The following is a 13,735-nucleotide window of genomic DNA, read 5'->3' on the forward strand; positions in this document are numbered from 1 at the left end:
GTTCTTCTGAATCCCTCCCCAGCTAGTTAGGCCCCAGTGATGTTAGTTTCGAAACTCGAGTCTTGGCTCATATTGTAGCAACTACTCTACTTCCTCGCACTGGTTCCTTCTCCACCTTCTCTCAAAGAGACACCTTTCTGGTCTATTGTCTTATGACCAAACTCAAAGTCAAGCTATCCTCGTGGGTGATCAACTTTATGATTGAAAGTGCAGAAGATCCCACCAGTCTACCCTATGGTATGGCCATTACTCACATCCTAAAAGCTCACAATATTTCCCTATCTGCAAAAACAAAATCTCTATTTCGAAGTCTTACAATTCCAGAGCCTTTGCAAGTATGGGGTATGTGAGTGTGAAAGGCTCATGGGTAAGAAACAAGAAGGTAAAGTCAAGCATGCTCCAATGGATTCCAAACCCAAACCTTCTGCTTCTCCTCCCAACCCTAGTGATCCTGAACTTGCTGAAAAGCTTCATGCCATTGATAATCAACTCTCTGCAATTAAAGATCTCCTCACAGTCACCCAGTCTACTATTGGTGACATTCATGACATCTCCAAAGAAACAAGCTCTGATGTATCCAAGATAAGATTTGATGTTCGCAGAATACGAAAGAATGCTGTCAAGGCATTCAAGGAGGTTCATGACAGGTTTGATGGAATGAGTGTTTCAGCCAATGCCAGCTTTGACCAACTGAAGGAGGCAATCTGCAATACTCTCACCTACTTTCTGCGTCGTTAATGTGGATGTTTAAGACATTTTTTTACTATGCTATTTTTGGACTGTTAAATTAATCGTTGGATGAACTTTTTTGTTTTTTTTTGTTTTTGTTCTGGTTGTTTTGCTATAACTCTGCTGCATATAATGCTATAAATCCTGATTTTGTTCATAGTCTGCTCTACCTATTCCTCTTTGCTGATGCAGAGGGCCCTGAAGGTAATGAGAGCATACAGAAACAAAGCAAAGTTCGAAAGCAAAAATCAACGGGGTATATTCTTATTCATAAAAGTTTGTGTACAAGCAACCCTCGAGGGGTCGTTACATACAACTTACAAAAGCCTACAGTAGTCTACGCCGAAAGCGGAGGAACAAAAGGATGTGCATGCGATGAAACCCGGTGGGCGGTCCGCCCTCGAGAGTCCATCTCCAGTATCAGCATCCTCGGGCGCTGCACCCTCGAGCACGTATCCTCAAGGATGACTCCTTCGATCTACACCTCCCATAGGTTCCCAGCTCAATCCCTCGAGGGATCCCCACCGGAGAAGATGAAGAAGAGGAAAAGGAGGGGATGCAGAGGAGGTAGAGAAAAGAGACATGGCATGCCGAAGCCAAAGGTTGAAGATTAGGTGGGCCCCAGCCTCAGCCGCCGGTAGTGCCACTTTATCCGTTGGGAAAGAAAAAGCCCTAGGGATAAAGTGCCACACTAGGCCCGAGTAGGAGAGTGAGAAGCTGTGCATAATTCCAACATCTATCTACATAAGGGAGAGACCGACTCCCCTTCCATCATCACCTTGGCCTAGCAGCAACATCAAGAGCCAGCATACCGATGACCACAACAATAGCTGAACGACACGTTTATGTTTGACGAAGGGAAGCCCCGACAGAAGGCCACAACATAGTCTAAGGAAACTCCTCCAAACGGCTTTAAGGTTAAGAGCCCCTAGCATGATGTTCAGGGGTGAAAGAAGATGATAAGAAGGGAAAGGCAAGCGAGCCAACAGAAGCACTGGGATAGGAAACGCAAAGCCAAGGCACCCCTATTTATAGGAGATTACGACACGGTCATCTAGGATTTGGAAGTCTGACCGATGGATGCAGCTAATCCATCCATGGAAAATCGAGTTGACGACGGTACCTTTACCTTGAAAAACAAGAATCAGGAGTGCAATGAATGAAGTTGAAAAGCACGAGCCCATGGATGTCCAATCACCACGAAGCTCAGGCCAGGAGTTGCATCATTGGTACGTCATCGTCGAAAGAAGCTCGAGGAGTCAAGTGTCAGAATCATTTCCCATCTCTTCATTATAGGAAATACGGAGACTATATGTATACGGCAAAATCAGAAGACTTGATTTCTCGCTGTCAGGACATTTCGGAAGCATGCTTCGGGACCCCGAGGGAAAGAGGCCGCGACCAAGTTCCCAACCTCGGGACTCGTCAGAGCCCGACTTAGAGGAAACGAACACCGAAGCCAGGATGGAGGGGGAAGCCCCCAAGGCATATGGCTACATCTGACAGGCCCGGCCTATCCAGAGCCTATACTGAGGCATCACGTCAAACCATCCCATCTCCATACTTTGTGTTTAATCTCCACATATTTGTACCATACCGTGTTCCCTCGCCTATATAAGGGGAACCCATACCACTTTGTTAAGGGCTGATGTTGCTCCATTTCCACTAAAGAAATAATATCTCTTTCTCTTTCTCCTATTTTGTTCGTTCTCACTGGCTCGAGGCCGCTTTAACATCTATTGTCTTCTTACTTATTTCATGCTATATTACACAACTTTGGTTGTAAAGAGACTTTCTTGATCATATCCTTAATTGTTATCCTATTCCCGGTTGCCCCGATAGCTCGAGCTCAATTCGAGTCCTGACCCCGAGGTCCTTATTGACCGGCTTTGCATCCGAGAAACATGCCCCTTTGGTTTGATTACTGTCTTGTTTTAGCTCTCATTTCATTGTTAAGCTTCACGCTCTTAGCATCAACTGCTCTAACAACTAGCTCGGGAATAGATCACGTATTTTTAGAATCCCATTTACAAATTTAATTGTTGTTATCATTTTCACGGTAAACATGAGTGAATGGGCTTTCAAGTTTTGTGACATTTGTTGGATTTCAAAATGTGGGCTCAAGGGTCGGGTTTAGTAGTTTTCTTGTGGAATTGATCCCTTTAGCCTTAATTGATTGCGTTGTATTGCTTGTGGCTAGATTCGGGGCGTTTAGAGGTCGATTTGAGAGGCAAAGGCATTGTGGAGTAGGATTTTGCTCGGTTTGAGGTAAGTAACACTTTCAAACTTGGTTCTGAGGGTTACAAACCCTGAATTATTTGTTATGTGTATGGTATTGAGGTGACGCACATGCAACGTGATAGCGTGTGGGCATGCACTATGAGGATTGTGACCTAGTTGATTCCATGGCACTGTATAGTGAATCTATCTTGTTTATATACGTGTTTCATTATGTGATAAAATAATTAAGTTGTAAATCATGCTAGATATCATGTTTAGGCATAATGTTGGTTCTGTTGGGACTCCTTAGAGGTCGTTTCTTGCTATCATCTTACTGATATTTTTTTTATTCTGTACTCAGTCATATTCATACATTTTTATATCATATCTCATTCTCAGTTATTTATTGATACATCATATCCTTTTTTCGAGTTAGTTTCATGCCATTGTGAGAACGTGGTGAGACTGGAGAGATTGATGACTGAGTGAGGCCGAGAGTCTGACTTTAATTGACAGTTATGGGATCAAGATGCAACAATTATATTGATTTGTGATAGCGCTTGGGATATAGGAGCCCATTCGGAGTCTGTAACACGCCCCTAGTGAGCGTAGTTGATATCATTAAGGAATGGATCTTCACTGGACATGGATCATGTTCGAAGCATTTGATACCTGGAGATGGATCTTCGCCACAAGGCTGCATTGGCCTTCCTCGGGTACTGGGTTACTGTTGGAGAAGGATATATGTATTGTCACACCCCAACACTACCTCCGTTTGGGTATCGTGATGGAACCTAATCTTAAGAACTAGGTAAGCCTAACAATTGCGGAATAACAACAATACATAATAACATCTAAAATTCTTCTGAAATAAATCCTTTATACAATGAACATCTTCCCAAAACCCGGTAGTACAAGTCATAAGCTCTATAGAGTTTTCGCTACAACTTCTAAACACAACCGTATGGAAATAGGTATAACAGTGTGAAAATAACATAGGAACACTTCGAAGCCTACGAACGCAGCAACAGGTTTACCTTGAGTCTCCTCAGCAAGAAACCGCACAACTACTAGCGAACAATACCGGTATCTGCATAAAAAAATGTGCAAAAGTGTAGTATGAGCACATGATAACTAGGGATTATAATACATTTAACACTCCTTATTACTTGAATTTTTATTAGAAATGTGTACAAAATAGTCCCAAAGGCTTACATGTTGTACTTGATTGCAGGGTTTGGTCAATAAGGTGACAATTCATTAAAACCAGCTCAAAAAGGAGTGAAACATGCACAAGTACCAAGAACAAGTCCAAGCACAATGTAAAAGGACCAATACGTCCGTACTCCACTCTGTGCGGTAAGAGAGGTGGTATTTCAGAGACTCAAGCATTACGGCCACAAAGTAATTTGTGCGAACCGCAATGGACTCAATGTGGCCGGGCTCGATATTGTGTTGTCCGCAAAGGAAGAGTTCAGAGTGTTGAAGATTTGGAGCCAATTACCAATGCGGTCCGCGGTCCTTTTTATGCGGACCACAACAAAAGCCACTGCGGCTGCTGTGCATTTTGTGCGTCCCACGGTGGCCACGTTCAGAGAGTAGAAGTTTAAAGCCAAGATCCTCAGTGCGGCTGCACTTGATTTTGTGCGGTCCGGACTATCCCCACATGGGTATTTTTGTCCAGAAAATTCTGCCTAGTATAAATAGTTTATCTTCCCATTTTTAGGTCATGAGTTGTAATTTTAAGCAGAGTTGCGCTCGTGAACAGTGTTCTTTTACTATTTTGAGTAATTTTACGATAGTTTTATCATTGAATCTTCAAGTTTTAGCTAGTAATTAAATATTATGGATTTTTCTTCATCTATTTCTTTATTTTCTTCTATTATCATGAGTCGCTAGACCCATTAGCTAGAGTTGTGGCTCAACCCTAGTGTGGGTATTTGATGGGTCTTGTGTTTTAAGGCTTGAATGTCTATGAGTGTTTGATATTTGGACTAATTATGGTTTTAATGTTGAATTAGAGGTTGTAAACACTAATTTGTGCCTATTTGACTTGGGCTCTTCTTGAGAAAGAGAATCTAAGTCTAGGAAAATTATTCTAATAAGGAATTGGGGTGTATTCAAGAGATTGATAGACCCAATTAAAGGGTTAAACCTAGAGATAGTAATACCCGACTTGAACCTCATTTGCTTGCACAAAGTATCATACCCAATTGGTCTTGAGAAAGTCAATTAGGGCAAAATCACTCAAACTACCGAGAGGTATAGAGTGAGTAGTATTGTGCAATGGTTATATCGTAATCCCCAACATGACAACCTAGCCTTAGACTCAAGAACCTGTCAAGTATCCACCTAGGAGAAAGTCACTTCCCTAGTGCTTTTAATTATTTAGACCACCTTCAATAGTTTACTCTTAGCTTAACTTATCTTAATTTTGCATCTTAGTAGTATAAATTTAGAAGTAATATCAAAATCAACTATTATTAGAAGTGCAATTAGGAACATTACGGATCTCTAATTTAGATAGAAACTCAATTCCCATTTCTACCTCCTTGTGGAAATCGATCCCGACCTTCTCGGATAAAAGCTGCTTCGACCACTCTTGCTACTTTGTTGTGGTGCAGGGTTGGCCTCGATCACTTTTTGGAGCCGTTGCCGGGGAGCTAACAGTTTTGGCTATATATCTAAATAATTTTGTTTATTGTTCTTCTTTCCTTATGTGTTACTAATTTGTGCGTGTCACAACTTCAAGTACTAAATGGCAGCAAACAACGCACCTCTTCGAGATATTCTGTTGGGGGAGGAGGTAGATGACAATATTGATGATGAGGTTCCTATAGTACCTCAATCTTAGAGGAGAGGCTAACAGGCCAATGAAAATATTACAAACCCTCCCCCGCCACCTCCAAGAGTGGCTCCTTGAGTGCTTCCAAACCAAGGCTATGCAAGTGCAATTGTCCCATCTCGGATCCGGGCAAGCAATTTTCAAATTACCAATGTGATGCTAACACTGCTGGAGCAGCGTGGGTATTTCACGGGCGCTGCCAATCAAATGCTTACAAACATCTCAAAGGTTTCGTGGATACCTGTTGGGGGAGTAAACAAACTAATGTGTCCGTCGATGCACTTCGGTTGAGACTCTTTCCATTTTCACTTAGAGGGAAAACATTGGATTGGATTAAGCGATACCTAACTATTCCATCATTATTTGGGATGAGTTGGTGGATAAGTTCATTGCAAAGTTTTTCTCACTGGGGCATATGGTAGCATTGGGAGATGAGATCTTAGCTTTCAAGAAGGAGCCTACCGAAATGTTACATGAGATTTGGGAGAGATATAGGACCATGGTAAAGGAATACCCCAAAAATGATATGACTGAGGCAATGATCCAACAGACTTTCTACCAGGGTATTAACACAACAAATTAGTGCATAGTGAACCAACTTGTTGGGGGCAACTTTATGAAGCTGTCTTATGATAACGCTTGTGACATTCTTGACGAGATGGCTGACACTTCCTCCGCTTGGCAAAGTAGAGCCAATGTTCCCCAAGGTGACCCCACGGTCACTCATTTACACAAAGCATTATATGACTATGGGCAGGCTATAGCAGAGCTGATAACTACAATGAACCAGCTAGCAAAGGTACAATTACAACAGGTTCAAAATCCATGCCAAGTGAATGCCATGAAGGATGTCAACATGCTAGTGAACAAAATAAGATAAAGAGGTCAACAGAACCAAGGGAGTTCGGAGCAATATGACAATGATTGTGGTGGATTCCAAGATGATGGTTATGATGGGCAGAATGAAGAGGTGCAATACGTGAACAACTATCAAGTCCAAATAGGCAATTCTTCCAAGCAACAACAATGGAGACCCCAAGGCAATTGTGGAAATCAACAACAACAAAGCAATGGTAATTGGGGGAACAACAACCAAAATTCCAATTGGGGCAATAGGAACAATAATCAGAACAATTAGGGTAATTGGAATGGCAACAACAACAACTGGGGTGGTAACAACAATCAGGGTGGTTGGAACAATGGAAATTAAAGAAACCGGGGGCAAGGCTTTCAATGGCCCCCAATGTATCAACAACCAAACAATACACCCCCATTTCCATCCCAAGATCCTAGTTCTTCCAACAATGATATGGGGATAATTGAAATGTTGTTTGAACAGATGATGAAAAAGAATGCAGACTCTGATGCTCAATTGTCTTCCCACAATACTTCAATTAGAAATTTGGAGGTTCAATTAGGCCAAATCTCACAGTCCTTGAATACTCACCCTAAGAGGATCTAGCAAGTGAAATGGTAGTTAACCCGAAGGGTGGGCACAATCATGTTATGGCGGTAACTACAAGGAGTAGACGAGGCAGTGATGTGAATGCCTCCAAACAAAAGCAATTTGAGTGATGAAGTTGAGCTGCAAGAAGATGAAGTTCCTTTGGTGGTTGAAAATGTGATTGCTGAGAATGTGAATAAAGAAGTGAGGATTGATATTCAAGATGCCGAGGTGGAAACTCAGAATGATGTGAACCCGTCTAGGGAATACGTAATAGACATGCCGTAGCCGGTTGTGCCTAAAGACAAGGCTCATTTTTCAAGGCCACCTCCACCTTATCCTCAAAGGCTCGCGAAGAAAAAAATTGAGAATTAGTTTAAGAAGTTTATTGACATGATGAAGAGCTTATCCATTAATGTGCCTTTGGTGGAGGATCTTGAACAAATGCCGGGCTATGCTAAATTCATGAAGGACTTGGTGACAAAGAAAATATCCATGGATTGTGAAACTATAAAGATGACCCACCAAGTTAGCACAATAGTGCATTCAATAGCCCCGAAGCTAGAAGATCCCGGTGCTTTCACCATTCCTTTCACCATTGGGAGTGCGGAATTTGCTAACACTCTATGTGATTTGGGGGCAAGTATCAACTTGATGCCCTACTCAGTTTTCAAGACATTGGGTATTGGGCAACCAAGGCCGACTTTCATGTGATTGCAAATGGCGGATAGAACTATGAAGAGACCATTGGGTATTATTGATGATGTCCTTGTTCGGGTGGACAAATTTATCTTGCCAGCTGATTTTGTGATCTTGGACTGTGAGGTAGATTATGAAGTTCCAATCATATTGGGAAGACCTTTACTTGCTACTGGAAAGGCCTTAGTTGATGTAGAAGCAGGGGAACTCACCTTCTGGGTGGGTGATGAGAAAGTGGTCTTTCATATGTGCAAGTCAATGAAGCAGCCCAACAGTTTTGAGGTGTGCTCTTTTGTGGACCGTGTCACGGCAGTGATAGTTGATGATACAAGTGCAATGATCAATGTGGAGGACCCTTTAGAGGTCGTATTGTTAAATCTTGATGTCAATGATGATGAAGGCTGAGTGAAGTGTGTGAATGCTTTACATGGGATGAAATCTTACTCTTATGAGCCTAGGAAACTATCTTTGGACCTTGAGAATAGGAAGACTCCACCAACAAAACCTTCAATTGAGGAACCTCCAGTGTTGGAGTTGAATCTGCTACCTCCACACCTTAGGTATGAGTTCTTAGGTCCTAGTTCTACTTTGCTAGTTATTCTTTCCTCTTGTCTTACTAACATGCAGGTTGATGCTATATTGGCGGTGCTTCAAAAGCGAAAGAAGGCAATTGGATGGACCTTAGCTGATATTCGAGGAATAAGCCTCGCATTTTGTATGCACAAGATTATTCTGGAAGATGATGCAAAACCCTCCTTGGAACATCAAAGGATGTTGAACGAGGCAATGCAAGAAGTTGTGAAAAAGGAGGTGATCAAGTGGTTGGATGCCCGGGTTGTGTACCCTATCTCTGATAGCTCTTAGACTTTGCCGGTGCAATGTGTACCGAAGAAGGGTGGCATGACTATAGTTGCAAATTCACAAAATGAGTTGATTCCTACTAGGACCGTCACCGGTTGGAGGGTATGCATGGACTACCGCAAGTTGAATAAAGTGACCCGCAAGAATCACTTTCCATTGCCTTTTCTTGATCAGATGTTAGATCGATTTTCTGGGCGCGCCTTCTACTTTTTCTTGGATGAGTATTCTAGATACAACCAAATCTTGATTGCTTCGGAAGATCATGAGAAAACCACATTCACTTGTCCATATGGCACTTTTGCCTTTTCGAGGATACCTTTTGGGTTCTGTAATGCACCAACTATATTTCAGTGGTATATGATGGCCATTTTCACTGATATGGTGGAAGATATTTTGGAGGTGTTCATGGACGACATTAGTATTGTGGGTTATTCATTTGATGAATATTTGAAAAATCTTGAGAGGGTGTTGGCCCGGTGTCGACGCCCCCTTTTTCCCTCCTAAAAGAAGGCAAAATCGGGTTTACGACATTATGGGCAAAACAACTCTTATTCCCTTTTGAGGAATTGGGTTATGGCGCCACCTAATGATTATAGTGCATTATGACACTTTTAGAGAGAAGAAGAAGATTTTTTGGAAGAAAACCAGAGTTCGGGTAAGGGCTTGAGATTATCTCGAGGGGAAGGTGTTAGGCACCCCTCAAGATCCACTAGTGTGGTTCCCGACCGTATTTGGTTGTGACTTTAAGAAGAGTAGAAGTAACAGACAATGTTTGCACATAAGGAATACAAATAAGTTGAAAGTTTTGAAAGAAAAGAGAGAAAAAGACATAAGTGGTTTTGGAAAGAAAAGATTGATTGAAGAAAACATTACTTCTAAGAATATATCACATCGTATAAATAAAGAAAAAAGATCCTAGGTTTAAATACAATATGGATCACCTTGGTGCAATACCCAACAATCATTCTCACACGAGATATTAGCGCACCGGTCATCATATCCATATTCTGCCCTTCCCACCCCATTAAGGGGTTAAAGCGCGTTTAGTCTCGTTTACTTATTGCATGCTAATACCCGCCCCGACCTATCAGTCCCGGGGTATTAGGACTTCTAATCCTAAGAGGGAATAAAAGTATTGGGCCTTTATGGAGTTTAAAGGATAAAATTCTAGTTTCGACATTCAAAACAAATATCAAATAAAGGGATGAGTAAACAAGCAAACAAGGCTCAAATAAACTCCTAAAATCAGACAACACTTAGTTTAGCATGTCTTAGCATATACTGATTTGGTCTTAAGTTAAAAATTAAGCGGCGAGCGGACTGGTTCAACACATATATTTAACAGAAAGTCTGCATTAGGCAGCCCAGATCCAATTGTCAGAAATTGAAGTATTTTAAGCGAGTCAAAAAGCATTGTTTTCAGAAAGGACCTAACGCAGAATAGTTTAAGACAGAAGGTTGAAAATTTACAGAGGTTCAGGGATGACTTGAAAATCAGCAGAATTGTTTAAGTGAAACTACAATAGAGTGATGAAGAAAAGTTTACGAAAGTGAAAAGACCTTAAAGGAATAGTGAGTTAAAGGCTGTTTTGAAATAGTAGCTTCATGAGATGAATAAATTCAGGCAGAGGGTTAAAGGAACCGTTTCAGAAATAAAAAGATGCAAGTTTATAAAATTTAAAACCATTGCAGATTTGTAAGAGTTTCAAAAGCAAACAGATTTGGAAGAGTTTTTGTTGACAAAGTTGAAGCCAATTGACAGATTATTCCTACTTAAACACATTAGGCGAGTTTGAGCTTCTATAGGCATGGTATCTACGTGACTGATTTTTTAAGGCTTGTTACTGTTATTAAACCGGTAAAGGAATGAGTATTTGATTACCCTACAGTTTGCCTAGCGTTTATGCATTTCCTATAGTCATGATTTCTATATGCAATTAGTTACATGAATATTAGGGCCTATAGGCAGGATTTCTAATGATTTGCAATACGACTGAACATGAAATCTTATAGACATGATCTCTAAATGATTGAATGAAAGGAATGCAAAAGCCTATAGACATGATCTCTAGGTGATTGAATGAAATGAATGCAAAAACTATAGACATAATTTCTAGGTGATTTATACGTTTAACCTATACGCATGATATCTAAGTGATTAAACAACAATATTGATCCTATAGGCATGGTATCTATCCTTTAACATATGCAAGTAAATATAAACCCCCTCCCATACCCTTTTACTAATACTCCCCAAGTTCTTTTTTTACAAAAATATTACAGAACCAGAAGAAAGAAAGGAAAATAATTATAATACATCACAACCTACAGCTAGCTCCGAGCAGCCTAATTCAATCTTAATATCCAATAACATGTGTTCCACCAAATCTGGATTCCAGAATCCAAGGCCTTCTCTTATTCAGAGTGTTTCAAAGTTCCAAGGAGCTTCAAGAGCCCAAGCAATGCTTACACTCTGAAGAGTAAATATTGTAACAGAATAGTGCAATGTGTGGAATTACCAGCCCTTAGGCATCCAAGTTCAGAGGGAACTCTAGGGTCCCTAAGCATGGCTTACCATAGGTAGGCAGAACTTAAAGAACTAAGAATGAGTATAGAATGAGGTGATTAGAGGAAATCAAAGCAAAGGATGGTCATACCCAGCCATGGGTAAGACTCGCACACCCCTAATCCTTTACTTGATTCAAGCAAATAAAAGAACAGACTTTCAGAAGTCAGACAGGGGTCTGGGTGGTGATTAGGACACTACCAGACCCTAGTCAAGGCTCAACTCATAAAAGGGGTTAAGGGAAAAGGACTGGTTTGAGTGAAAGGTTCAAGAGAACCTGGTCCTAAGTCAAGGGTAGCAATAGGCTGCTACCTTAACTTAAAACATACTCACATACAAGGGATTAAAGGGAAGGGGATTACATGAAAGCATTCATATAAACATCAAGAAAATCATAACAAAACTTAAAGATGCAGAAGCATGCGGTATGACAGACTAATGTATAGCCATTTAGTACCAGAAAACATGTAGTTGAGAGGTCATGTAGAAAGGAGAAATAAATGCATAGTTTTAGCTAACAATATTTAAATTGTGGAGACCTACCAGTTGCATGTTCCAAACAACAGAATAAATAGAGCAATGAAACAACCTGAAATCCTTTAGCAAACACTTGAGGAAAGCAAAGAGATTCCAAAGTCTAGCCTTGGCTTTCAGCCGGCTAGTCAGAACAATAGCACAAGTAATAGTAAAGAAGAGAGAGCTTTGAGTGTGTGTGTGTGTTTTTGAACTCAGTTGTTAATGAGCTTGAAGAGAAGGAGTAGGGTATTTATAGTTTGAAAACAGGTGGTAAGTAAGGCAAAAATGTAATTCAATACCAATCAGATTCAATTAAAAGAGGGGAATTCCTTTAATTAAGGAATTCAAATTTGAATAGGAGAGGGCAAAGTTGTATTTAAGGAAAGAAAATCAGTAACACATGGTGCAATAAAGGGTAAATACATAGGAGAAGCCTTTTAAAAATACACGGTTAGATAAATAAGGTAAGGGTAAAATCAATCAATCACATAGTAAATCAGGAATCAAAGATTCGAAAATAATGAATTAAGTCAGAAAACAGGTCCAAATCAAACAGGGAGAGAATCAAATAAACTCATATAGAAATCAATCCCAAAAATTAGGGTTGTTTAGAGAGGAAAATGTCTGATTATAAAGAGTGTATAAATTTAAACATGCGAGGCTAGAACTAAACGAACAGTGCAGTCATGTGATCAAATAGAAAAACATAGACATGCGAAAATCAAGAGGTCTTGCAAAGCTTAGCAAGAATTAAAAACATGAGACGAGTTTAGGGTTTTGGAATCAGACAAGAAGCAGCACAAGAATCAAACAATCGTGCAGAGATAGTTGGAAAACCCCCCAAAATTTAGGGTTTCTCCCCACAGCTCACATGCAAAGACGAAGCATAGAAGATCAGTCAAAATAAACTCAGGAAAACCCAAAGAACACAGACAATTCATGGAAGCAAACACAGTAAAAGAAATCCTTAGAAACCCTAGGAAAATACAGTAAATAAAATACACAGAAAACCATAGTAAAAACACTTAGTAAAGTAAAAATATAAAAAATAGCAGTAAAACAAGTAAAAGATCACGGAAACCCTAAGTTTTAAGAAGATGAACAGTTTTGAAAGCCAAAAAATCGAAAAGATGTGGAAAATACTTTAAAATCTTAGAAAATAACACGGATCTGAAGTAGATCTTAGAGAGAAACAAAGAAAACCTCAAGGGCTTAGGGTTTCAGAGAAAACCCTAGAAAGTGAGAAAGGCCTGGAACGGACTGGTCCTGAGTCGGAGATGGACTCACAGGGCTAGGACTCGCCGGAGATGAGCCGGAAAAGGCCATAGAAGTTGAATCAGAAAGATTCTGAGCTGGGGTCTTCAAAGTCGGATTCTGAAACCTCGAGAAAAAGGAGCATAGGGGTATGTGGGGGTAGATACACACTGCTCAGGGTCTGAGAGGCCATGATTTCCGGTGGAATAAGGTCGGAGACCGGTGAAATAGGCTAAGGTTTTGGAGGGGCTTGGGAGCGTTTGAGAGACGAAGGGGATACAAGGGAGGCTGCTGAAGAGAAATGATTAGGGTTAGGGGGGCTTGTGGGTTTAATTAAGGCAAGGCGGATGAGAGCAGTTGATTAGAATAATCAACGGCCACGATTAAAGAAAGGATCTGGGCGGGTTTATTTAATAGGATCTGGGTCGGGTAATTATTGAAATTGGGTCGTATATTTGGGTTCAATTTGGGTTGGGATTTGGGTTTAATTTAGGCTATAATTGAAAGTGAAGAGGCTATAATTTAAATAGCCAATTTCCCCATTTTGAATTTATAAAAATAGTAAATGGTGTTCAAAAATCAAATTAAAAATACTGAGTTA

This window comes from Nicotiana sylvestris, chromosome 7 (assembly GCF_000393655.2).
Source record: "Nicotiana sylvestris chromosome 7, ASM39365v2, whole genome shotgun sequence".
NCBI lineage: Eukaryota > Viridiplantae > Streptophyta > Magnoliopsida > Solanales > Solanaceae > Nicotiana > Nicotiana sylvestris.